Consider the following 26,862-nt stretch of genomic DNA (forward strand, 5'->3'; position numbering starts at 1 on the left):
AATTTCTTTCTTATTTTTTAGATTAGAAAATCAATATAAATAGTTCTAGTATGTTCTAGTATGTTCTTCCTGCTTTCCAATGGGTCATCCTTAGGTATCTCACACCCCACTTTGGAGAGTGTGAGTATAAATTGCATAAGGGGTGCCTCACATATAGTGGGTGCTTAGTTAATGCAAATCCTCTTCCCTGGGGAAACATGTTTGGAAGAGACATAGGGTGTCATCCAGTCCTCACCTCTCTGGTGAATCTTAGGAGTTTATCTCTATAGGCAGGGGACTCAGGAAAGAACAAAGAAGTGGCCCAGGTGAGAAGGGCACCTGAGGACTCTTGAGACTGGCTTGTCTGAGGCTGACAGCAAGGGATGAGAGTCACTGAGTCACTCCACTGGGGTCCTCACCAAGGCCATAAGCGTGGGGACAGCCATCAGCAGAGACAGCTCACCCAGATGTTCTTAAAAACAGACTCTCCAAGGGGCGCCTGGGTGGCTCAGTCAGATGAGCGTCCAACTTCAGCTCAGGTCATGATCTCACAGTCCATGAGTTCAAGCCCCGCGTCGGGCTCTGTGTTGACAGCTCAGAGCCTGGAGCCTGCTTCAGATTCTGTGTCTCCCTCTCTCTCTGACCCTCTCCTGCTCATGCTCTGTCTCTCTCTGTCTCAAAAATAAATCAAAACATTAAAAAAAAAAAAAGAACCAGACTCTCCAGTAAAGGAGGGAAGACTGATAAGAGAGCCCAGGTCCCCAACCAGGCAATCTGGCCCACTGAACGTCTGCCTTTATCTAGCTGACAAGAGTCATGTAGGTCCCCGTGGACCAGAGCCTCCCTCAGATTTCCAGCAACATCCAATGACCCTGACTCAAAAATGCAACTCTCCTCTTTTCTAAGTGTTGTCTTAAATACAAAGTTGATGGAGACACTGCATCCAAAGCCACCAGCTTCCACATCCTTAGGTGTGACCATGAATATCGCTTGTCTTGCCTGCTGCTGTTGGGACCTGGACAAATGCCACAGGCCCCTTTCTCTTCCTTCATCTTCCTCTCTACAGAGGGGATGGAAAGCAGCCCTGTGGCTCCTCTGAGGGGCAGCCTGACAAGGAGTCTCTGTGCCCACACAGGAACAGCTCTGTGTATCTAGCTGCTGGCCTGTGGCCTTTGATAAAGCCACACAGGGAAAACCTCTTTCAGGCAACAGGCCTGTAGCAGTCCTGCGATGGCAAGTCACAGCCCCTCCCTCCAGCCCACTTCAGAAGCACAACTTAAATAGCGGCTTTCATGTTAAGTTTGAAGTGAGCCAAGGTTTGGAAAGCTCTGGGCTTTTAACATGTGGCTTTCCTCCTGCTTTGAATGGTCTCCTTTGACCAACCCTAAACTAAGCTATCAATCAACAAAAATTTACTGAGCACTTACTATATTTCATGTCACTGCAACAAACTTTTTTTTAAACATGCTCACTTGTTCCCAGTTACAAGCGACTAAGACAAGGTGGAAAACAGAGGCACGGTCCTAGGGATGTCATGTACCGTACAGTGACTATAGTTAACAATCTGTAGTGTGTATTTGAAAGTTGCTAAGAGAGTAGATCCTAAAAGCTCTCCTCACAAGAAAGAAAAATTTGCAACCATGTGTGGTGATAGACATTAACTGAACTTATTATGATAATCATCTCACAAGATACATATGTCAACATATGTCAAATCATTATATTGTATACCTAAGACTACTACAAGTATATATCAATTTGATCTCAATTTTTAAAATCTAAAATTTTAATTAAAACATTTTATTTTTTTTTTTACATTTTATTTATTTTTGATAGAGAGAGACAGAGCACAAGTGGGGGAGGGGCAAAGAGAGAGGGAGACACAGAATCTGAAGCAGGCTCCAGGCTCTGAGCTGTCAGCACAGAGCCCGACGCGGGGCTCGAATTCACGGACCGCGAGATCATGACCTGAGCCGAAGTCGGCCGCTTAACCGACTGAGTCACCCAGGTGCCACCTAATTAAAACGTTTTAAAAAGAAAAGAAAGGCATGGGGCTCCAGAGCTAGGAGACACTATAGCTTAACTTCTGTTTTAAAGATGATGAAACAGAGGCCCAAAAGGTAGCTAAAATGCCCAAGGGCTTCCAGCTAGTCCCAGTTCATAAACAGCATTAGAAGTTGAACCATGGACTCTTAGAGTGGGGAAGGACACCACACTGATTCCTAGATCCTTCCCCAAGATATGCTGATGCAAGAGGTCTGGGAAAGGTCCAGAGATCTGCATTTCTTTTTTTTTTTTTTTTAATGTTTATTTTTGAGAGAGAAAGAGAGCATGTACAGGGGAGGGGGAGAGAGAGAGGGAGACACAGAATCTAAAGCAGGCTCCAGGCTCTGAGCCGTCAGCACAGAGCCCGACATGGGGCTCAAACCCACAGACCGTGAGATCATGACCTGAGCCGAAGTCAGATGCTTAACTGACTGAGCCGCCCAGGTGCCCTGAGATCTGCAGTTCTAACAACCCCTCCCCAAATGCACCCTCACACTCACAGCTGATTCTGATGCAGATGGCACTCCTTGAGAAACATTAGTCTAGTCCAAATTTCCAGGAAATGCCAAATTTCCAGGAAGCTATGCCACCTGAGCGGAAGCAAGCTCAGTGATTAGACAATACGTGCATCCTGAGAAGACAGCATACTCCACCTCTGGGTGGCTCTTAGCATTAGGAAGTGTTTCTTTATCTGATGGTGTTTCAAGGAGTGCCTTCAGGTCCCGGGAAGACATGCACTCAGGTGACCCTAGGTGATAAGGCAAAAAGAAGAAAGGAGGACTTCCAAGACAGGACTTGTGGCCAGGATTTAAGGGGTCCCTCATGGGGAACTGAAACAAGGGCCAATTGTCATCAGGTGCAATAAGCATTCCCAGGGGACCCTGTGGGTTGTCTACCCTCAGAAGTGGGCACTCGTTCTTCCCAAGAGAGAAAATTTGGGTTGATTTGTCATCATCCATGATCATATGCACATAATTTACAAATAAGTATGCATTTACTAAAAAGATGCTGAAAATATTTTACTGATTCAGATGAAAAACTTTTAAAATTTGGAGAGTAGAGCTTTAGAGCAATAATGAATGAAACTAATCTCTCTTTCACATGATACTGCATAATATTTAAAGGCAGTAGTCTGTCCTTCCTAAGTCAGCTTTTCTTCAAAAATGCACCTTCAGGTGCCTCAGTCAGATCAGGCTACAGGACCCCTCAGCAGCCCTGCCTGTGCTTGTTAGTTGCCAAGAGATGGTATTTGGCTAAGATCCAGGGCCATTCACCTCCTTTTTAGGTTTATTTATTTCTTTTGAGAGAAAGAGGGAGTGCGAGTAGGGGAGGGAAAAAGAGAGGAAGAGAGACAACTCCAAGCAGGCTCCGCACTGTCTGCGCAGAGCCCAGTGTGGGGCTTGAACTTGAACCCATGAGATAATGACCTGAGCTGAAATCAAGAGTTGGACGCTCAACTGACTGAGCCACCCAGGTGCCCCTCCATCACAAGTTCTCAAAGAAACTATGCAGAGAAACATGCCAGGAACAATCATTCTGTTTAATTCAAGTGTTCACTCAAAATATGTTTATTGAGTACCTTCTATGGGCAGTCACTGCCTAAGCACTGAAGATACAATGATAAAGAAGACAGAGGGGCACTTGGGTGGCTAGTCAGTCGAGCGTCTGACTCTTGATTTCAGCTCAGATCATGATCCCAGGGTCATGGGATCGAGCCCTGCATCAGGGATTTGTGCTTTTTCTCTCTCTCTCTCTAAAAAAAAAAAAAAAAAAAAAAAAAAAAAGGAAGAAGAGACAGAAAAATTCCCTGCTCTCACAAGCTTACATTCCAGTAGAGAAAATAGACAATAAACAATAAATATATAATGTTGTATACAATGTAAGCGCTATGATTAAAATAAATAAATAAAGCAGGATCAGAGGCTAAAAAGCCATGGGATTGGGTTGTCTATCTTAGATAGGATGGTCAAAGAAGGTCTCACTTGTAAGTGAATTCTTAATATCTGAATGAAGCGAGAGAGAGACATGAGACTGTGTGAAGCAAGTATATTAAAAAACAGCCCATGCACTCAGGTCATGATCCCACAGCTCATGAGTTTGAACCCTGCACCGGGCTCTGTGCTAACAGCTCAGAGCCTGGAGACTACTTCGGATTCTGTGTCTCCCTCTCTCTCTGCCTCTCCCCCCGCTCACACTCTGTCTCTCAAAAATGAATAAATGTTAAAAAAAAAGAAAGAAAAAAGAAAAAGAAAAACAGCCCATGCAAAGACCCTTAAAAGGAACTAGGTTGGTTTTGAAGAGAACAATTAGTTCAGTTGGTTAGAGGGCTGAGAGGGGAAGGAGATGAGGTCAGAAGGACTGGTTAAAGTCACCAAGAAGGCTTAATGGGAACAGCAGTGGAGAGAAAAACAGTGAGCTATGCACTGAAATCCCAGTGAAGAAGGGAGAATGAGTGAAGGTGGGTGAGTGATTTCAAGAAAGAGGGATAGCCTGTGAGTAGAGTCTGATGCTTCATGGAGACTGGGGGTGGGGGGGCAGTTCTGAGGAAGAAAGAGGGAGAAACTGCCTGTACATGGCTATGAGGAACAAGGAGGACTCCTACCCAACCTGTGCACCCCAGTTGCCTTAAGAAAGATGGAGAAAGAACCTGGAGATAGCCAGGTTTTCCTTGAGCAAAGTCAAGTTCCATCCAATGCAAGGGTTGAAGTCACAAGCAGTTTTTCTGGTGGCAGGCCAAGAGTTCCAGAAGGCACAGTAAGAGGACTGGGGGCAGAGAGAGGTAGGAGATTGGTCAGATTAGGAATATACAGAGCTACCTTGCAGAGATAGGTTTTCTGGGTGGTGATGGCCTGAGAGTCTCAGATTTTTGGTGGGACTTGCCATAAACAGGAGTGCAGGCTGATAGAACTGGTCTCTGCCTATGTGCGAGGGAAGTGAGTCTCCATCTTGGGACTGGTCTCTCACAGACTTTATAGTAGTGAAACAGACTTGTTAGGCCATGGGGATGATGGTCTTCCCACTTACCAAGATCACACCACTCTGTCAGCCTCCTTCAAATCACCTGATTCAATAACACTTTTGCCCCAAGCTCCAGTTGGTCTCCTGGTGAGCTGGACTGAAGTGTGTGCAGCTCTGAGCCTCCAGCTATGAGCCTAAGGCTGTGTTTTAAAACCAAATGGAGCTGCCTTCTGGGCCCTTTTCCCCAAGGCCCACACTTAAACTCAGTCCTTTCCAGAGAGAAAAAGAAGGCTCAGAGTAAAAGGTCAGAGTAAAACTGATCCTCCTCAGGTTTTCCCAGCTTCCCAGGCCAGCAGAAGCTGCTGGAGCATCTTCTCACACAGACCCCACAAGAGGAGAACAAGCCTCATCCAAAAAGAGACCAGGCCCCAGCAAGAAGACCCTGTGAGTTCTGTGTCCTTGAGCCACTCCCAGGGAGTTGACTGAGGTGGCAGAGGGCATCTGGAGTATGCCCTAGAGAATGAAAGAACTGCCTTTTGCTTGTGTACTTAAAACCCTGGAATGAAATGCAGTGTCCCAGTGCATAGGTCGGTGGGTTATGTCATAGCTGCACTGCCACGGTGAGTTCAGCCCAAGATTATGAGCTGTACGTATCTTGCGGCCAAGCACAAGTGTGCAAGAAATCTCCCTTCTTTATTTTTTATAACTTGGTTCCGGATTCCATGCCCCCTTCCCAACAGGATGGCATAAGATTTAACTCGATTTTCTTTGATGTGTTCTTCTTCAGAGTTAGGTCAGAGTTCCAGGATTCTATGCAGTCAGTGCCAGAAAATCACTGGGGTAGGAGAGGAGGAAAGCCCTTGGTCATCAGCCATCTGTCCCCACAGGTTTCCCCTGAAAGGCTCATTGCCCCCTGTTCCCATGGCCCTCCAAATCCAAGGACTCCATGCTGACCATGCTGGTACTATGCCACACAAGGGTAAAGGATCCTTTATTTTGAGGCCACCAAAAGGCCCATGTGCATGGAATCCAGGCCATTCTCTGGGGTCCAACTGCTCTCTACCCCCTGTCATCTGGAGAAATCTCTAGCTTGGGGGAAGATACCTGTCTTCCCTGGCTCTGCCCTGAATTACCCTTCTCCCTTCAAGCTCCTTAGATTGAGTTCTCCTAAAAGATTAGGCTTTCTGAAAACTATTTGCCTCGTTATAGAGATGGGAAAGGGGAATACACAGGGTGAAAATAATTAATATCTGAATATTATCCAGCTACTATCCACTACATTATATAGCTCACATTGAATTTGATGTCATGAAAATCCTTCAGATTTTTTTCCAGTGTACTGGTGTTAAGAGTTATTCCCCACATCATACCGATTATTTTTTTTTAATTTTTTTTAACGTTTATTTATTTTTGAGACAGGGAGAGACAGAGCATGAACGGGGGAGGGTCAGAGAGAGGGAGACACAGAATCTGAAACAGGCTCCAGGCTCTGAGCTGTCAGCACAGAGCCCGATGCGGGGCTCGAACTCACGGACCGCAAGATCGTGACCTGAGCCGAAGTCGGCCGCTCAACCGACTGAGCCACCCAGGCGCCCCCCAATTATTTTTTTAAAACTGTGTGGCTTAACATCTCACCCTATTAAATTACCTCCTTTTAGTGTCAGTCAATCAATCAGAATGGATTTTAAGACTGATTCTGTGACCCGACATAGCATATAAACCACTATTCTATTTTTCTGCCTCCATTCCAAGATACAGGATTTTTCACATTTTAGTGTTGTGGAAATCAAGATACTATCTTCCTATCAATGTCAAAAGAAACCTAACCCGCCACCAGGCAGAGAAATAAATTAAAATGCTGTTGTTATTTGACATGCATATGGAGAATTACCCATGCATAAAAGTATTTGTTCATCAGACTCTTACTTCAGTTGAATATTTGCATTTTTAGCACCATTCACTCTTTTAAGTCTATATCCCTAATTGCCAATTAAAATACCTTTGAAAAACAACGACATCATGATGAAGCACTGACACAGAAAGCTGTGCAATGTAGAACTTTTCCTGCCACATATAAAGCAACTCAGTTAACTAGTCCCCTCAGAATAGACTAAAATTTCCAAAGCTAAGAGACATTGGGGCGATCAAGTCATGCCAGTTGTAAAGAATCATCCATGAGATGCTGACTATCCATCTCTCAAAAGCTCCCAGCTGACTTCCAAAAGACATTTTTTTAATTTCCAATAATATTAACTAAATAAAACTGAGAGTTTAACCAAATTAGGCAATTTAATAAGCAGGTATTTTGTGCTTCCCCTCCTGCTTGTCTTCTTAGACTTCAAAGCCCAAGATCTCCAATTATGAACAACCACCACCACCTCCATGGTAATTCTGTTTGGCCTTAAACAATTATGGTGGCCTCCATCCCCCAAGAGAGATTAGCTTCAGAGTGGCCTGGTGACCCCATTCTTGCAATGAAAAAGAAAAAGAAAAGCCACGAAGCTTCTCGGAAAATTCCTCCTTCCTATGAAAAAAACTGAAAGACAGCCCCTAACTATCTGGATGTTTCTGTGTCCGGATGCAATGCTGGGACTGCTCCAGCCACCTGCCAGCAGCCTGAAGGGGAAGCCAGCAGAGTCGGAGTGGCAGAGAAGAAAGACAGACACAAGCTGGGACCTTGATGACATTGTTGGTTGGCTGAATCAACCAGCCCTGGGTCAAGCGTGTTTGACCTCAGAACCTCCATACATGTAAGATAATCAATTTCCTGATTGCTTAAGCCGGGGACTGGGGAGAGTGGGGGAGCCTGCCGCTGTGACTGCACCTTTATCCATGGATAAAAGTGACTTAGAAAGATCATTAAATTCTGAATGTAACATAATATTTTGTTTTCAAAAACCTGTTGTCAGATTAATGATGTGGCTCTTACTTGGTGGTGTCTTAGAATCAAGGAAATAGAGCATAGGAGAAGTACTGCTCAAAATTAGAAGATGTGTTTTGGAAGGACATCAATTCCTTCAAAATAATTTGTGAGTTTGTTTTAATACCAACTGAAAAGCACATGGAATTTTCTTGCAACTTGACGTCATGATTTGGAAGTTCGGCTAGAAAATAACAGAGATAAAATAGCAAAGAAATATTTGAAAATGCAGTTCATTTAGTTCTCACCCTATCACATATTAAAATAGGCCACAGGGGCGCCTGGGTGGCTCAGTCGGTTGAGCGTCCGGCTTCAGCTCAGGTCATGATCTCACAGTCTGTGAGTTCGAGCCCCGCGTCAGGCTCTGGGCTGACAGCTCAGAGCCTGGAGCCTGCTTCTGATTCTGTGTCTCCCTCTCTCTCTGCCTCTCCCCTGCTCATGCTCTGCCTCTCTCTGTCTCAAAAATAAATTAAAAAACATTAAAAAAAATTTAAAAAAAAATAGGCCACAAAACTAAAAGATTGAAAACAATGTGGTATGGTAGAGAAACAGACCAACAAATCAGCAAAACAGGATAGACAGTCCAGAAACATACCCAAGTACCTACAAATGTTAGATAGATATGTCATCATAAATCACCTCAAGCAAATGGTAGGAGGCACCTGAATAAAACTTTCGAGCAGAGGGAAGAACTTTATCCCTACCTTATACCATATATCAGCATAAATCTTAGACAAAGATGTAAATGTGTAAAATGAATTTATGAAATAAAAAGTAAACACACCTTATCTTGGTGAAAAGAAAAGCTTTATTAGCATGATGCCAAAGGCAAAAACCATAAAAGGAAGAAGACTGATCAAATATGATTAACATCTAAAGTATTTTTAAAATCTCTTCATAGGGAGAAAACAAACCTTAACCCAAGTTAAAAGATACATAAAAACTGGGTAAAATATTTCCAACATATATGGCAGTCCATCTATAAAATGTTTATACCAGGGGCGCCTGGGTGGCTCAGTCGGTTGAGCGTCCGACTTCAGCTCAGGTCACGATCTCGCGGTCCGTGAGTTCGAGCCCCGCGTCAGGCTCTGGGCTGATGGCTCAGAGCCTGGAGCCTGCTTCCGATTCTGTCTCCCTCTCTCTCTGCCCCTCCCCCGTTCATGCTCTGTCTCTCTCTGTCTCAAAAATAAATAAAACGTTAAAAAATAAAAAATAAATAAAATGTTTATACCAGTCATTAAAAAAAAAATAGAAAGGGAGCATAAACATGTAACTGACAAAAGAAAACCATGCCAATGGTCAATAAATGGCATTCAACTTCATAAATAATGAAAGAGATGTGCTTTAGAGCCGTGACCAGGACTGATACACAACAGGTGTTGCTGGTAAAGCCATACTCTCTAGCCACACGGCATAATCCCTCCAGACTGCTTAATAAAGAGCTGCTGCCCAGAGCCCTGTGTTCCCCCACCACACTGGCTGCCCTGGCACCCTGTGTCACACCCCCATGGTCCAGCAACTAAAGAGTTAAATGTGTGACCAACAGGAGACTCCATGACACTGCACCCTGTCACGGCTGACCTGACGTCTGCTCCTGATATCCCACCTCTAGTTCTGACATATTGCATAACTGAATTTGTAAATACATAATAGTGATAATAGCAATAATAATACCAGATGTTGGTTAGAGTTTGGGGAAGTGAGTATTCCCCTACTCTACTGAGGAAATGTAATTTGGCACCATAATAAAAGCCATAAAAATAGGTGTTTCCTTTGACTCAGAAATTTCACATCTAAGAATCGTCCTGAGGAAATAATGTAGGGCGTATATGAAAATATAACTGCAAAATGAGGTGCGCCTGGGTGGCTCGGTTAAGCATCCGACTTCAGCTCAGATCATGACCTCACGGTTCATGGGCTCAAGTCCCGCATCAGACTCTGTTGCTGACAGCTCAGGGCCTGGAGCCTGCTTTGGATTCTGTCTCCCTCTCTCTCTCTGCCCCTCCCCCACTTGCACTCGGTCTCTCTCTCTCAAAAATAAATAAACATTAAAAAAAAAATTTTAGGGGTGCCTGGGTGGCTCCGTCGGTTAAGCGTCTGACTTCAGCTCAGGTCACGATCTCACAGTCCGTGAGTTCGAGCCCCACGTCAGGCTCTGTGCTGACAGCTCAGAGCCTGGAGCCTGCTTCAGATTCTGTGCCTCCCTCTCTCTCTGCCTCTCCCCTGCTCATGCTCTGTCTCTGTCTCAAAAATAAATAAAAACATTAAAAAAAAATTTTTTTTAATTTTAAGAAAAACAAAAGAAAATATAACTGCAAAATGAAAACCAAACCCAATTGATTTGAAGATCAATCTCCAAAAGCTGAAGAAATGTATGTTAATATGACAGGGAGACACTGATTTTCCACTATCAAACTGTCAATTCTAGGCAGAAGGCCACCCATGGTGAGTGAGTGGGGAGCACAGAGCCTCTTACCTGAGCTGCTAGTAGAAATATGGATGGACACAAGTTGCCTAAAGAGCATAGGACATTGTTTTAAATGCATATTCAGGGGCCCCTGGGTGGCTCAGTCGGTTAAGCGTCCGACTTCAGCTCAGGTCAGGATCTCGCGGTCCGCACGTTTGAGCCCCGCGTCGGGCTCTGGGCTGACAGCTCAGAGCCTGGAGCCTGTTTCAGATTCTGTGTCTCCCTCTCTCTGACCCTCCCCCATTCATGCTCTGTCTCTCTCTGTCTCAAAAATAAATAAACGTTAAAAAAAAAAAAATTAAAAAAAAATGCATATTCAGCTATTCCTCTTCTAGACAATTATACTGAGGAAATCATGATGGATGTAGGAGAAATTTCACCTCGGAGGTTGTTCATCAAAGTGTTTCTAATAGGTAAAAGCTAGAAACTACATCCAAAGGGAATTGGTTGAATAAATTATAATACATGAATATTATGGCTTTCTGTGAAGTCACTAAAATTGTGAGAGAGAAGAATACTTAATGACACAGACAAAATGTCCCAGTTATTTTGTTAAATGAAAAAGCAACTTACAAAGTAATATGTACTATGCAAATTTACCTTCATAAAATATTTATTTACACATTCCTGTATACAGCTTTTTATTTTTTTAATGTTTATTTATTTATTTTGAGAGAGAAAGAGAGTGGGGGAGGAGCAGAGAGAGAGGGAGATAGAGAGAATCCCAGGCAGCATCCTCATGATCAGTGCAGAGCTCAACTTGGGACTCGAACTCGAGAACCGTGAGATCATAACCTGAGCCAAAATCAAGAATCTGACTCTCAACCGACTGAGCCACCCAGGCATCCCATGTATTCAGATTTTTTAAATGAGATCATTACGTTAAAAAAAATTTTTTAAGGGGCACCTGGGTGGCTCAGTCAGTTAAGTGTCCAACTTTGGCTCAGGTCATGACCTCACGGTTCATGAGTTCGAGCCCCGCATTGGGCTCTGGCTGACAGCTCAGAGCCTGGAACCTGTTTGGGATTCTGTGTCTCCCTCTCTCTCTGCCCCTCCCCCACTCACACTCTGTCTCTCTCAAAAATAAGCATTAAAAAAAATTTTTTAGTAAAATAAAATAAAATGAGGTCATCATGTAAAGGAGTTAGAATAATAACTGGCATGTGGTAAGAATTCAATAAATTCAATAAATGGTAGCCATTATGTTTTAATCCTCACATCCACCCTATAAAAGAGATGCTATTACTACCCCCATTTTACAGATGTGGAAACAGAGGCCCAGGTTGATGAAGTCCTTGCTCAGCATCACACAACTTGAAAGGGTGGAGAATTAACATATGTGATGCACCGAGAAGAATGACCATAACATACAAAGTACCCCATTACTTTATAAATATTGCTGGAATCCTTTAAAAAAAAAAAATACACATGTAACTGGGTATTACCTTTTTGTGAGAATTTATGAAAATATTTTTTAAAAAAGAGCATTCCTAGGGGCGCCTGGGTGGCTCGGTCGGTTAAGTGTCCGACTTCGGCTCAGGTCATGATCTCACGGTCCGTGGGTTCGAGCCCCGCGTCAGGCTCTGTGCTGACCGCTCAGAGCCTGGAGCCTGTTTCAGATTCTGTGTCTCCCTCTCTCTCTGCCCCTCCCCTGTTCATGCTCTGTCTCTCTGTGTCTCCAAAATAAATAAACGTTAAAAAAAAAAATTTTTTTAATAAAAAATAAAAAAGAGCATTCCTACGCTTGACTACGGAGAAACCTACCTTTAATTCCTTTGTTTATTCCTGAGCCCTATATTCCTTTCTCTAAACTCTCCCCAGGACTAAGGTGACCTTTATTTTTCACAGAACAGAACCTCGTAAGAGTTATCTTTGAGAGCCCAGAGCCAGGGACTGGCTGACTCCAGTGAATGGTTATCTTCCCCTCCACTACCTATTGCTTGGCTCAGAGCCCAGTGTTGCTTTCTAGGGACAGTTAACTTTTCCCATAGGGTCCAAGCTAAATGAAAACCTGCCCACTGGTGTTTCTTTACACTCACTGATGCCTCTTTAAGGAACATTTTATGGGAATAGGATCTTAGAAGTTTCTCAACCATCAAAAGTCTCCTTCATATTTAAAAAGCAAATATAGATGGTTTAAATAGGAAGGCAGTTAGGAACATTCAAATGAAATAAACCAAATTAGAATATTTAAGAGAGAAGGCTTATTCAACATGAACCAGTGTATAAGTTTTATAATTAGGTCTTAAAAGTTGAAGACTGGGGAGAGACACTTGGAAACTTTGGATTTCTCACATTAATGCTAAGTTCTTTCAGGCCAGACCTGAAAGACCAAAACCCTGCAATCTTCTAATGGGATGTGCAGGATGATAAGCCAGGTTGCACAAGACTCCTCGCCACCTTCTCTCTCCCTATAGCTAAAGCACAGGATGTTGCTAGCACGCTGTCGCCCAGGGCTTTCCCTGCACTCAGAAAGAAAAGACACAGAATTATGTATATCAGCTATATGCATTTATACAAGTCAACAAATACTATATACATATAATGTAACATAGTCCATGGATCTCAGGCCATCCTAGCTTGAGATCACAGTAATGGAGACAACCCACCCCTACCTAGACAATCACTTAACCCTCCTCAGTTTCCTTTCTGGTTTGAGATGAGCCTTTCCTCGTACACTGCTCTCAGTGGTCACCTATCCCCCAGTGTCTCTCACTGTCCCTAAGGGGGCATCACTCCTGTTCTTTTGAGTTCCTTGGTATCAGCCATCTTGACTGAAAATGATTGTTGTCCCATTTTGATGATACCCAAGTGTGTGAGGGCCTGCATTCCAACCTATCAGAGCATTCATAGTGCCAAAATCCAGCAAAACCCCCTCCTGTCCTCTGGGTCAGACTCTGGGTGACCTTGGACTCCAGTCTATGGCACCTCTAACTTGATCTTCCTGTTTCAGGCCTTTATTCCCAGGGCTCTAGCCTTTGACTCTCCCATTAGGTGAGATTTATCAGGCCTTCACAGTGACTAGCTCTGCCAGTCTTAAAATTATACATACTTTCAAATTCAGCTTAGGCCCTAGTTTAGGGATACTTGCTATTCAACACATCCTAAACAATTCCCATTACTTCTGGGCCAGATATTGGCTTCCAGGACCTCCTAGACATGACTTACTCTTCCATTTAGCTGAACCCAAGCATCAATATTTCTTGAGACTAATTAGGTCTTCCACATCAAGTTGCTCTATTCAGCATTTTTACCTTTAGGAATTTACTCTCCATCTATTCTGTTCGGGGTTTTTTCTTTTCCTTTTTTTAACTTGAATTTTAGTTAATATATAGTGCAATACTGGTTTCATGAGTAGAATTCAGCGATTCATCACTTACATACAACACCCAGTGCTCATCATAACAAGTGCCCTCCTTAGTACCCACAACTCCCACCCACCTCTTTCCATCAACCCATAGTTTGTTCACTATCATTAAGAGTCTCTTGTGGTTTGTTTCCCTCTATTCTCTTTCCCACCACCCCTTCCCAAATGTTCATCTGTTTTGTTTCTTAAATTCCACATATGAGTGAAATCATATGGTATTTGTCTTTCTCTGATTTACTTATTTCACTTAGCAAAATACATTCTAGCTCCATCCACATCATTGCAAATGGCAAGATGTCATTCTTTTTGATGACTAATATTCCATCATATATATATATATATATATGTATATGTATATATACACACACATACATATGTGTACGTATATATACATATAAATGTACATATATATATATATATATATATATATATATATATATATATCACATCTTCTTTATCCATTCATCAGTGGATGGACATTTAGGCTCTCTCCATAGTTGGGCTATTGTTGATAATGCTACTATAAACATTGGGGTGCATGTACCCCTGTGAATCTGTGTTTTTATATCCTTCAGGTAAATACCTAACAGTGCAATTGCTGGATCATAGGGTAGTTCTATTTTTAGTTTCTTGAGGAACCTCCATACTGTTCTCCAGAGTGGCTGCACCAGTTTGCATTCCCACCAACAGTGCAAGACAGTTCCCCTCTCTCCACATCCTCACCAACACCTGTTGTTTTTTTGTGTTGTTCATTTTAACCATTCTGACACGTGTGAGGTGGTATCTCAATGTGGTTTTGATTTATATTTCCCTGATAATGAGTGATGCTGAGCATCTTTTCATGTGTCTATTAGCCATCTGGATGTCTTCTTTGAAAAAGTATCTATTCATGTCTTCTGCCCATTTCTTACCTGGGTTATTTGTTTTTTGGGTGTTTAGTCTGATAGGTTCTTTATAGATTTTGGGTACTAACCTTTTTCAGATATGTCATTTACAAATATTTTCTCCCATTCCATAGGCTGCCTTTTAGTTTTGTTGATTGTTTCCTTTGCTGTGCAGAAGCCTTTATCTTGATGGGGTCCCAGTAGTTCGTGTTTGCTTTTGTTTCCCTTACCTCTGGAGACATGTCAAGTAAGAAGGTGCTGTGGCCAAGGTCAAAGAGGTTTCTGCCTGTGTTTTCCTGTAGGAGTTTGATGGTTTCCTATCTCACATTTAGGTCTTTCATCCATTCTGAATTTATATTTGTAAGGTGTAAGAAAGTGGTCCAGTTTCATTCTTCTACATGTCGCCTTCCGGTTTTCCCAACACCATTTGTTGAAGAGACATTTTTTCCGTTGGATATTCTTTCCTGCTTCGTTGAAGATTAGTTGACCATATAGTTGTGGGTCTATTTCTGGGTTTTCTGTCCTGTTCCATTGATCTATGTGTCTGTTTTTGTGCCAGTACCATACTGTCTTGAGGATTACAGTGACCACAGCTTGAAATCTGGAATCGTGACGCCTCCAGTTCTGTGTTTCTTTTTCAGGATTGCTTTGGCTATCCGGGTTCTTTTGTGGTTCCGTACAAATTTTAGGATTGTTTGTTCTAGCTCTGCAAAAAAAATGCTGGTGGTATTTTGATAGGGATTGCGTTAAATGTGTAAATTGCTTCGGGTAGCATAGACATTTTAACAATATTCTTCCAATGAAGGAGCATGGGATGTTTTTTTATTTCTTTGTGTCCTCTTCAATTTCTTTCACAAGTGTTCTATAGTTTTCAGAGTATAGATCTTTTATCTCTGTAGTTAGGCTTATTCCTAGGTATCTTATTGTTTTGGTACAATTGCAAATGGAATCATTTCCTTGATTTGTTTTTCTGCTTCTTCATTATTGGTGTATACAAATGCAACAGATTTCTGCACATTGATTTTATATCCTGCAACTTTGCTGAATTCATGTATTAATTCTAGCAATTTTTTGGTGGAGTCTTTTGGGTTTTTTAATACAGTATCATGTCATCTGCAAATAGTGAAAGTTTGACTTCTTCCTTGCTGATTTGCCTTTTATTTCTTTTTATTGTCTGATTGCAGAGGCTAAGACTTCCAGTACTATGTTAAATAGTATCTTATTTTCAATACTGTTACCTAGGTGACGTGAAAAAGTTTCTTGTCACCAGTATGGTGATGTTAGCTTCACTGCAGCAACGCTTAAGTTATAGGAAATGATTTGGGTTCATTGTGTTTAAAGGGATGCTGATGAAAGAGACATTCCTTTTCCTCCTCATTCAAGACACAGAGATTTTTCTCTCTAGCATCATTGTTTTGAGTTGGGCGTAATCTGTTTGCATTTCTGCTCTCTGCTCCCAGGGGAAGCAGAGTCAGGTGCTGCACCCGCCTCCTAAAAGTGCACTGGGACATCTCCCTGCCTCCTCCACCAGCCTCACCCCTCCCCCACACCAGCCCCACCCTCACCCCTCTGGCCCACCACCACTCAGCTTTCTCTACCTGGCAGTTTCCTCTGCCTTTCATCTCTGTGTTTCCAGTAACTGATTGTTTGCTTACTGGGCTGAAATCAACTTCAAATGCTTGTTTAAAATGATCTGTCAATAAAACATGTAGCTTGAAGGGCTTCATAAACTCTAAAAATTCATGCACAGGCAGCATCAGCCTTTTGATTCATTTTTTTGGCCTCTTAACAACCACTCAAATCTGTGGCAACAGCTGAAAGAAGATTCCAGTTACCAAGCACCAGGGCTTCCTCTGGATTTGACTTCAGCCTGAGCTCTCTTGAAACGCAGATCTGCATCCCTTTTTCTGAGACAGGAAGGAACCTGAAGGAACTCTCTCAGTAAATTATTAATAACTCATCCAAGCTCCACTGGGAACAAACCACTCTGAGAGCAGGCACTATTGTTATATGGGTGCAGACCGGCAGAGGTGTCAGCCGCAGGGCATTCCTACCTCATATTTCTTTGCCTCCACATCCTGGAATTCCCACAGGCCCTGGAGAAATGGTGAATGTCCAGGATGGAGCATGAACCAGTTCATATCCCATCCCACATAGCCTTCTTACAATGTAATATAACGTTGACACTCCTCCATCAAGAAATGGAGTCTCTGTTCCCTCCCCTTGAACTTAAGCAGAACTGTGTACTCCTTGAGCAATAGAATGGAGTGGATGGATGCTACACAATTTTTGAGACAAGGTCATAAAAGTTACCATGGTTTCCATCTTGCTCTCTTTCTCCAGACCTGCACTTTGGAGTCTGAGCTGACATGTAAGAAGTCCAACTACCCTGAAACTGCCCTACTGGAGAGACCAGATAGAGAGACACATGGAGAGAGAGGTTAGAGGAGCCCTCAGATCTTGAATCTTCCCAGCATCGACAAGCAAGCCTGTGAGTGGGTGAGCACGTGATGTTTCTTTCTTTTTTTAATGTTTATTTATTTTTGAGAGACGGAGAGTGAGCAGGGGAGGGGCAGAGAGAGAGGGAGACACAGAATCCGAAGCAGGCTCCAGGCTCCAGGCTCCAAGCTGTCAGCTCAGAGCCTGACACAGGGCCTGAACTCATGAAGTATGAGATCATGACCTGAGCCAAAGTCGTACACTTAACCAACTGGGCCACCAAGGCACCCCGAGTGATATTTCAAATGATTCTAGCACCGGGCTTCAAGCTGCCCCACCAAGGTGAGTCTCCCCACTGTGCCCTGTCTGAATTCCTGACTCACAAAATCTGTGATCATTATAAATGGTAGTTTATATCACTAAATTTTGGAATAATTTGTTAAGCAGCCAAAGCAATTAGAATTCAGTTTGATCTCAAACTATAAAGTAGAACCTACTGTTACCAAGGTGACTGCAAATATCCAATTGATTCATTATGTGCTGATTTTATTAATCCTTCTCTCAGAGTTATGGGACTCTCAAAAGATGCTGAATTCACCAACAAAGCCTTGGTTACCAGCTTGGGTCAGTTCATGATCTATATGCTCTTCACCTGAAAGGGGTTTCAGGCCTCCTAATTATTGTTATATATCACTTAGACTTCAAGCAAAATAAATAGGAGATGGCTATCCTGCCAGAGATGCTGGAAGAAGGCAACCCTTTTACAGAGGGACTTCCTTATAAAAAATTGTTTTGCTAGGTAATAATTGGATGCATGCATTTTAAATTGTTCCCTTAATCAATCAACTAGGAACCCATCATGTGCCCAGTATTGGGTGCTGTGAAGAACCTATCATTCCAGACCTCTGTATGAGGCTTAATGTTTTCAGTTATAAGAAATAGAAAACGCTATTACAAATGACTTTAAGCAAGAGGAAAATTTAACTTACACGACAAGAAGTCCAGAGGAGGGCAGCTCCAGGGTAGATTCATTCAGTGGCACAATGATGTCATCAAAGACCAACGTTACTTCCACCTTTCTGCTCTACTATCCTCGGTGGGTCCTGCTCAGACTAACTTGCCTCATGGTCCCAATATAGCTGCCACAGTTCCAGGCATCAACAGGCATACAAGACAATGACCAGAAGGAGAAAAGGGACTATTTCTTTGGTATCTATTTCTTGACTTAAACTACTTATGGTTTACCCTGTGGAGCTGGACATGGGACCTCTCTGAAGACGTGGAAGGTGGACAGCAGGAAGTAGAACATAGGCCTCATCCAACAGTGTCTGTTCCAAACTCAATCTGGTTAGGGAAGATAGGACTAACAAATGAGACACCTAGACTCTAGTTACACTCTCTCACAGTACTTGAAGTTTCTCTCTGGCTGCTTCCTCCTTCCTGAGGATACCATAAGAGTGTCCATTCATAGTTCTTGCTACAATGTCCTCAGCTCCTTACAGAAAATCCATGACTCAAAGAGCTCAAAATCTAAGTATCTTTCCTAACAATCACCTGCTGGAGTACATGAGCACCTTTTGTTCAGTACAAAATGCCTGGGGAAATAAAGTAGGATTCCTATCTTGATTGACACTCCTTGCGGGAAGAGCTGGTTTGCAGACCATTGCCTGTGGAGAAATGGGAAAGGCCAGGAAGGGGAAGTTGGGAAGGCATCTGCCATTTCTCAAGCTGTGGAGAGAGGCTGCCACTCATCTCTTGGAGGAGGGAACTGGAAGGCCAAATCCAGGCCACCACACTCTTGCATATGATGCACAAACGAAGAATGGTTTTTACATTTTTTTATCGCTGGAAAAAACCAAAAGAAGACTATTTCATGACAAGTGAAAATTGTGTAAAATTCCAATTTCAGTGGCCATAAATGAAGTTTTTTGGAACACAGCTGTGCCTGTGTATTTACATATTGCATATGGCTATTTTCCCACTACAACAGCAAAATTAAGTAGCTATGACTCAGACCAAATGGCCCCTGGAACATTAACATATTTACTGTCTGGCCCTTTGCATTAAAAGTGTGCTGTCCCCTAGGGCACCTGGGTGGCTCAATCAGTTAAGCATCCAACTTCAGCTCAGGTGGTGATCTTGCAGTTCATGGGTTCAAGCTCTGCATGGAGCTCTCTGTGGTCAGTGTGGAGCCCGCTTTGGATCGTCGGTCTCCTTCTCTATCTGCCCCTCCCCTGCCTGCTCGCGCTCTCTCTCTCTCTCTCTCTCTCTCTCAAAAATAAATAAACATTTTTTAAAAAGTGTGCTGACCCCTGACTTGGAGTAAAAGTCCTGATGAGGCCCCCAGATATGGGGGGGGTGGGGGCAGGGGAGAAGGGGTATGCCTAGAGCCTCCAGAGCTACCAGCCCTCTGCCCCTTTGCAGGCAAGGCTCTTTCTTCCCATTTGAGCAAGAAAGGAACATTCCATCTAATCCATTTAGAACAAGGTTCTCAGACTGGCTGCACATTAGAATCACCAAGGAGCTTTTCTTTTTAATGTTTATTTGTTTACTTTGTTTTTTTAAAAAAAAAATTTTAAATATTTGTTTATTTTTGAGAAAGAGAGAGAGAGAGAGAGTGAGAGCAGGAGAGGGGTGGAGAGAGGGAGACACAGAATCTGAAGCAGGCTCCAGGCTCTGAGTTGTCAGCACAGAGCCCGACATGGGGCTTGAACTCACGAGCTGTGAGATCATGACCTGAGACAAAGTCAGACGTTTAACCGACTGAGCCACCCAGGCACCCCTATTTATTTTGAAGGAAAGAGAGAGCACGGAGGAGGGGCAGAGAGAGAGGAGAGACAGAATCCCAAGCATGCTCTATGCTGTCAGTGCACAGCCTGATGCAGGGCTCGGTCTCATGAACTGCGAGGTCATGACCTGAACTGAAATCAAGTCGGACGCTTAACCGAGTGAGCCACCCAGGTGCCCCTCACCTAGAAGCCTTTTAAAAATACCAATCATGGTGCCCCCCTCCAAAACCAATTAAAGCAAAATCTCTGGGGATGGGCCCAGGTATCCATGTCTTTCAAAAAACTCCCACACGATTGCAAAGTGCAGTCAAGTTCGAGAACCACGGCTAGAGGCTTGTTTGCCAAAATCAGGCCTAGTCTCTGGAGCTTTGTCCAAGCGCACCCGTCACCCACCCTTAGGCAGATGTTTTGGAAACAGCACAGGCCTCCATGCTAGGGTGAAGCAAGGCAATAAGGCAAGGCAAAGCAAGCCGTGGTTAACCCCGTTTTTACAGGTGCACTGTCAAATGACCTCACCTGTGTACAGGTGAGTTCCACAGGTTTCCTGGGAGGAGCCCTTGCCACCAGAGATCCCCACATATGACAGAAGACATACAGTGTCTTACCCTAACTGCCACTCACTGGTTTACTTTCCTCCACCTAAGAGGGGGCAAACAAGAGCCTGGTATCTGCCTCACCCAGGGACAGTGTGGATGCACGTCTTTCTCCATGACACCAGAGACCTCCCTTCTCCTTGGCATGTAGCTGAAGATGAACCACATGCCTTCTTTCCTTCATTCCCTCACTCAACAGCTATTTACAAGCACCAACACTTACTACACACTGAGGATTTTTCAAATACAGTGACGAATAAGCACCCCAAAAGAGCTCATAGACCAGGGGAAGAGAATCAGCCAAATTAACCCAAAGTAGGAAACGCTGGAAAAGAATCAGTTTGGGGAGGAGTCCTTAGTTCTGTTCTGGAAAGTTAACGTTTGAGATGGCTTATGGATATCCTGGTGAAGATGTCTCGTTTGTTTGTATGTTTGAATCTGGAGTTCAACGAAAAAGTCAAAGCTGAAGATATTAATTAGGGAGTCATCAGCATATTGGTGGCACTTGGTAATATGCAGATGAGACCAAGGGGACAGGGAAGGGGCTGCCAGAAGGTTTAAAAGCAAACCAGAAGAGGGCATATCAGGGAAGCTAAAAGGGGTGGTTATTTCCAGCAGGAGGAGGGAGGTAACCCTGTTGGATGCTGATAAACAGTCCAGTAAGAGGACAAACAGAAGAGTGACCACTGTGTTGGCAGCATGGACGTTATTGCCAACCCAGACACAGCTGCTTCAGTGAAACAGTAGAGGCAGAAGCCAGACAGAGGTGGGCTGAAGAGCAAATGTGAGGTGACCGAGCGAAGGCAGGGAGTATAGACAACTCCCTAGAAGGTTTTCACCAAGAGGGAGCAAAGAACTAGATGGCAGGAGGATGCATGGTCAAAATGAATATATTTTGTTTTGTTTTAAGGTGAGCTATATTAGAGGACGTTTATACTTTGGGAAACGGATCCAGGAGAAAGAAGACTGATGTGTTGAAAGAAGGTGAGTCAAGCACAGGAGTGAAGTTGCTGAGAAAGGGAGGAATCCAGGCAAAAATGGGCAGACTCCCCTCTGTGGTGAGAGGGAAGATGGATAATGTGAGTACGGGTCCGAAGAGGCCGGTAGATCGGATGGCAGAAAGATGTAGGAGTTTCTGTCCAAGTCCTTCAATTCTCTTTGAATTAAGAGGTAAGGTTCATCAGCAGAGGCAGGCAGGGGAAGACACAGAGGAGTTTTAAGAAAAGAGAAGAGACTATTTACCACCTTGGTGAATTTAAAAGCCACCATACTAGGGCAACATAATGGGGTATCTAGACTGCGGTGAATGCTCATTTAAGGTAAGGGGTCATGACATTGAAATGGGGGGAAAAATAACCCCATTGTGTGATTCACCTACACGTTGCACTACATTCAGCTGCAACGAGGTGAATAGTTGGGTTCAACTACAGCTGTGATTGTGCAAGGAAAATGTAAGAGAAGAGAAGGAGTGGTTATGATCAATTGCTGATTCTAGAGTAGACAAGAAAGGAAGTGAGGCCAAAGGGAGAGAGGAATAATGACAGAACCATAGGGGCAATGGACGGGTGGTCCTGAGGGGATCAGGGAATTCTTCAGTGTGGGTGCCAGAGAGCCAGAGGAAGACTAGATCATTCTCAGGGAAGAGAATCCTTGAAACCAAATTTTAGACTAAGAGCAGTTGCTGGTGACGGTGTGATCTAGGTAACCAAGACAGTGGAAGGCGAAGCTGGGTTGCAAAAAGATTTTTGGAGGTGAGGTCAAGGAATGAAGAAGCCAGGGTGTTGGATGGATCATGCAAATAGATGCATTACCTTATTTTACCCCCACAACAACTCTCGAATTGTCCCAGTTGAAAGATGAGGAAACAGCCCCAGAGATATGCAGCAATTTGCCCAATGTAACATGACTAATAACTTCCAGAGAACCTGGGCTCCCTTGACCTCTAGTTCAGGGCCCGCTCAGCTTCCTGTGTCACAGATCCAAAGCTCAGCAGAGCCAGCTCCCTAATTTTCACTTTGGATGAAAATCCAACTTTAAAGCTTTGGCAGGTATCGCTTTTCCTGACTCCTGGGCATTTGGCATTGGTTAGTGTATGTTTCCAGAGATACTTTTCTGCATGGAGGCTAAAAATGGGGAATATATTTCTGTTTGACTAAGAAACATGTAATCCCAAGGCCTCTACGCATTTTTTTAAGCTTCCAAATAACAGCGATCTATGCAAGTGGGAGAGACAGGAAAGCACTGAGTTGTTTGAAAACATGATCCCAAGAGGAGGAAAAAAGGATTTTCCAAGGCTCTCCCACGCTGAGTGGAGCTCTGTATTTCAGAGGACCTGGGGGCCCTTATGTCTCACAAGTCAGAAGCTTTGCCCTGGAGTCCTGTATGTGCACAGATAGGCACAGTGGAATCAGCCCTGGTGGCCTTGAAAGCCACATTCAACATCATCAGGGGTCTTTGCTGTGGCAAAGCCTTCAACACATGACTCTGGAGGAAAAGAAGATGTTCCATAGCCCTCATCACTATCAGAAATGACCTTGTTAATTGCTTACATGTAGGTACTTCTATGTATGTTCCATGGAGTCAAGGACATTGGTTACTGCTGGATCCCCAACTCTTACAACAGTGTCTGGCACACAGAAGGAGGTCAGTAAATATTCTTTGAGTGGATATAGTACAGTTTCCAAGTCAGACCTATTATGTTAGCTACCAGCAAGACAAAGGGTACTGTCCTCTCGTTGGTCATGGGGTAAGGAAAGCCAGGTAGCCAGCTTTAGTCAGCTACCCAGTGGCCAAAGGTTATTGCCATGTGGTCATAGAGGAGGTCAAGGGCATCTTCCCTATTCATATCTCTCCCCAGGGTTTTTGACATTTATTTGTTTGTTGTTAGTAATGAGTACTATAAAGAACTTCTTTGACAAATGGCCCATTTCATTAAAGTCACCAAATATCTTTTCTATCCAAATCTTATATAAGCAATAATTATTAGTAACGGCTATTATTTACTGATTGACCACAATGTGCCACACATATATTATCTCATCAAGTTCTTAAAACAACTTTTAGATCTGTACTATTATCCCTGTTTTACTGGTAAAGAAACTGAGGCTTGGAGAAGGTAAGAAACTTGGCCTACGGCATATAGCTCTTAAGCAATGGACACAAGATGTGAGTCAAGTGAGCCCAAAGCCCATGCTCTTAACCACCATGCTGTACTGTCTCTCACAAGGTAACAAAATCAGTGAATTGCCTTTTTTTCCTCCTTATATCAACATTCCACAAGGAGGGACATCTAGCTCAAATCCTGTCATACCTGGATTACTCAGTTATTTGCTGGTAGGCAGCAAAACTGCCTTTCTGGGTTGACTGGGCCACAAAGGTCATCTCTTCCTGGTGTGCTAGTACATCAGACCAGAACTAAAGTGGTGACCAGCCATGGGAACACTTAACTGCCCAAGAATAACGCAGATGGAAGCAGCAGGGTGAAAGGAAAGTGTGTTTTCTATCCATTTGTGGTCTTCCCTCTATGGGTCTGCCTCCCCTTCTCGCACTTGTCTTGGAAGGAGATGGGCATAGGTGAATTAATTCACAGGAACGTTCCAGTGCTCTAGGAAGGTACTTTTCCAAGGCCTCTAAAGCAATCATCTAAATCATCTTAATGATACCTTCATTAGGTCATGTGTCCATTCCACCACCTAAGAAAGACCAAGGCCCACCCAAATTCTTCTTGATGATATTTTCAGTAACAAAGTTACCTGTTACCAATGGCTCCTGGCATTCTCTAAGGAAGTGATTCTCCTGTCAGGGTAAAGAAGAAAAATCTGTTCTCTCCTGTTAAATTGCTGGTTTCCTATGATAGCTTGGTAGCTGTTGCCACATCCAGCATCCCTCTCTTCCCTTGAGCCCTCAGACCTTACCAGGTAAACCAGCACATTAACTCCTACCAGTGCCATCCCTGTCCCACTGGAGGGCAATGAACTCTGGAACTCCCATCTGAAGGGAGTCAGAGTTCAGACTGATTTAGAAAGGATGAGGGTCTTTCAGTGTCCATTTTTTAGAAAAGGCTTTTGCAAATTCCACCCTCTCAGAAGACCCATCCCACACTGCTTTTTTAGTGGCCACCTCAGAGGAAGCCATGGAGTGGCCCTCCGCTTTCTGTCAGGGTTGACAGTCCAAAATCAATCTCTCATCTGCTCCACTGGCAGTGCACACAATTTTGGGTGCCAACAAAGTGGTAGTTTAGCTGAAGGGGTTCGAGCGGAAAGGAAAAGATACATAACTGCAGCTGTGCTGAGTCATGACATCAGGGTCTGGAAAGTGAAAAAGGTATGGAATGGAGAAAGGGGAAGGGTGTTTATTTGGAAACCATCTCACACAGTCCAAATTAAACAGGCTGCTTTTTCAAGTCCACTTTCCATCTCTGGCCCTTCTCTCTGCTAGTTCTTACCTCTCCTAAGATCCCTCTCTCTTAATTCAACATCTCACTTTCATGAGTCCAGGGGGTTCTTCTGATCCTCCGAGGCCTGAGATGTCCGCATAAACTACTATCACTTGTCTCCTAAAATGCCAAGAACAGATCAAGGCTCACATTTGCTCTTTGAAGTCTTTCCTAAAATTGCCGTCATCTCTAATTTCTCCCCTTTCTCCCCAGTCCTGAAACTTACTGACTCAATTATCAATTTGAGCACTCGAGCCTCTATTCAGCCTAACAGAGACTATTGCTCTTTTCATCTTGACCATTCTCAGATTGTTTCACGTATGTATCTTATCTTCCTGGGAAAACTGTAAGCTCTCTGGGGTCTAGGACTGCGTCATGTAGTCCTTTTGTATGTGACACTGTGTATCCTTGTGGTTCTCAATACATAGGAAGAACTTAAATTTATGAAGCTGCATTGAGCTAAACAGAATTAAAGAGGGGCACATTAGCAAAACAAGAAGCCACTGGACATTCATCAGGAAAATGGTTAGTGGCCTCCAATTTCAGGTGAATAAATCCTAGAATGAGCTCAAAGTGTGTGCCACAATGACACATGGGCCAGTACCTGTTATAACAGGTACAATAGGTAAGCTGATAAAGAGTTCCAAGGCTGGATTCAGTGGCTGCACACGGAATGGGGAAAAGGAGGAAGATCCATACTTCATTTGGACCAAGGCTCAACACCAAACCGTAGGCCAAGCCATACTGCCAAAATGGCAGAGCTTCCCTGGAGTAGGTGCTGGGTTCACAGGACTTGCTGCTCACAAATTGATTTTTGCACTATTTTAGATCTCCATGATCATCCAGTTTTCAAGGAACATTTAACCTCAACCATTGCCTATGTTGAAGAAAAAGTAATTCATCAATTTGTCTAATTGGGAATTTAACTGACAGCTCTAAGATTTGGGGTCTCCTCCCAGGAATTGGAACTATGACTCCTGGTTCTCTCACTAGCATATATGAGCTCTGAAAGGACCTTCTTTCTACTGGCCTCCCTTACAGATATTAGCAAGAAGGAATTTTCTAGCTACTTTATGATGGGAAGAAATCAGCAACCTGAGAAAAGGCAGAGCTCTCTAGAGTATCCAGTGAGGTTAATGGAAGACTTGGGAGTATCTTTCAGAGCTAGGGAAGGACTTTAGCAAGCACCGGCTCCACCACTGGTTTATAGGCCAAGAGTCTGAGGCCCTGGCACTTCTGTGACCTCCCCAAGGTCATAGCTTGACAACAATGTTCTTGGCTTCAGTCTTTTAACCTCCAGTCCCAGGTTTTCCCAGAACATCAGGAGGAAAAGAATGCGAAGAATAAAAAAGTGAGGTAAAACTCTGTGGCAAAATTTGATTGGCGAGATAGGATTTCACTTAGATGTGGAATCTAAAAAGACAAAACAAACAAACAAAAAACAACAACAAAAATGGACATGTAAACAAAGAACAAACAGATGGTTGCCAGAGGGGAAGGGTGGGCAGAGGAGGGAATGAGTGAAATAGATAAAGGGGATTAAGAGGTACAAACTTCCAGTTATGAAATAAATAAGTCATAGAGATGAAAAGAGCAGCATAGGGAATATAGTTAATAATATTGTAATAATGTTGTCTGGTGACAGATGGTGACTATACATGGCATGGTGGCATTGAGTAATATATAGAATTGTCGAATCAATACCTTGTACATCTGAAACTAATATAACATTGTATATCAATTATACTTCTATAATTAAAGAAAATAAAAACCGATGGGCGAGAAGAGCAATGTCCTTTGAGAGCTCACTGAGAACTGCAAAAGGAAACTTCCACAGAGCACCTAGAATTGGCTGAGAAGCTCATAGTAGCCAGAAAAAGGAGGAGCACTGGACCCAGTATGTTCGTTTTCTAGGGCTGTGCTATCAGCAATACCACAGGCTAGGTGTCTTAAACGAGAGAAATGTTATTTCCTCGCAGTTCTCG

General features: G+C 43.4%; 2 long non-coding RNA genes across 2 annotated transcripts; one reads left to right on the plus strand and one right to left on the minus strand.

The window, feature by feature from the left end:
* Nucleotides 1-12,574: 12,574 nt before the first annotated feature.
* On the minus strand, nt 12,575-16,876 carry LOC132687752 (uncharacterized). Its single transcript, XR_009614252.2, has 2 exons — nt 16,676-16,876; nt 12,575-12,832 (listed from the first exon to the last, which is right to left on the minus strand). It is a non-coding gene; the product is annotated as an uncharacterized LOC132687752 (long non-coding RNA).
* A 98-nt stretch (nt 16,877-16,974) lies between these two features.
* On the plus strand, nt 16,975-26,213 carry LOC132687758 (uncharacterized). The gene is made up of 4 exons (XR_009614253.1): nt 16,975-17,120; nt 21,353-21,426; nt 22,998-23,085; nt 25,706-26,213. It is a non-coding gene; the product is annotated as an uncharacterized LOC132687758 (long non-coding RNA).
* The last annotated feature ends 649 nt before the right edge of the window (nt 26,214-26,862 follow it).

The sequence above is a fragment of the Panthera onca genome, chromosome A3, assembly GCF_046562875.1.
Source record: "Panthera onca isolate mPanOnc1 chromosome A3, mPanOnc1 haplotype 2, whole genome shotgun sequence".
NCBI lineage: Eukaryota > Metazoa > Chordata > Mammalia > Carnivora > Felidae > Panthera > Panthera onca.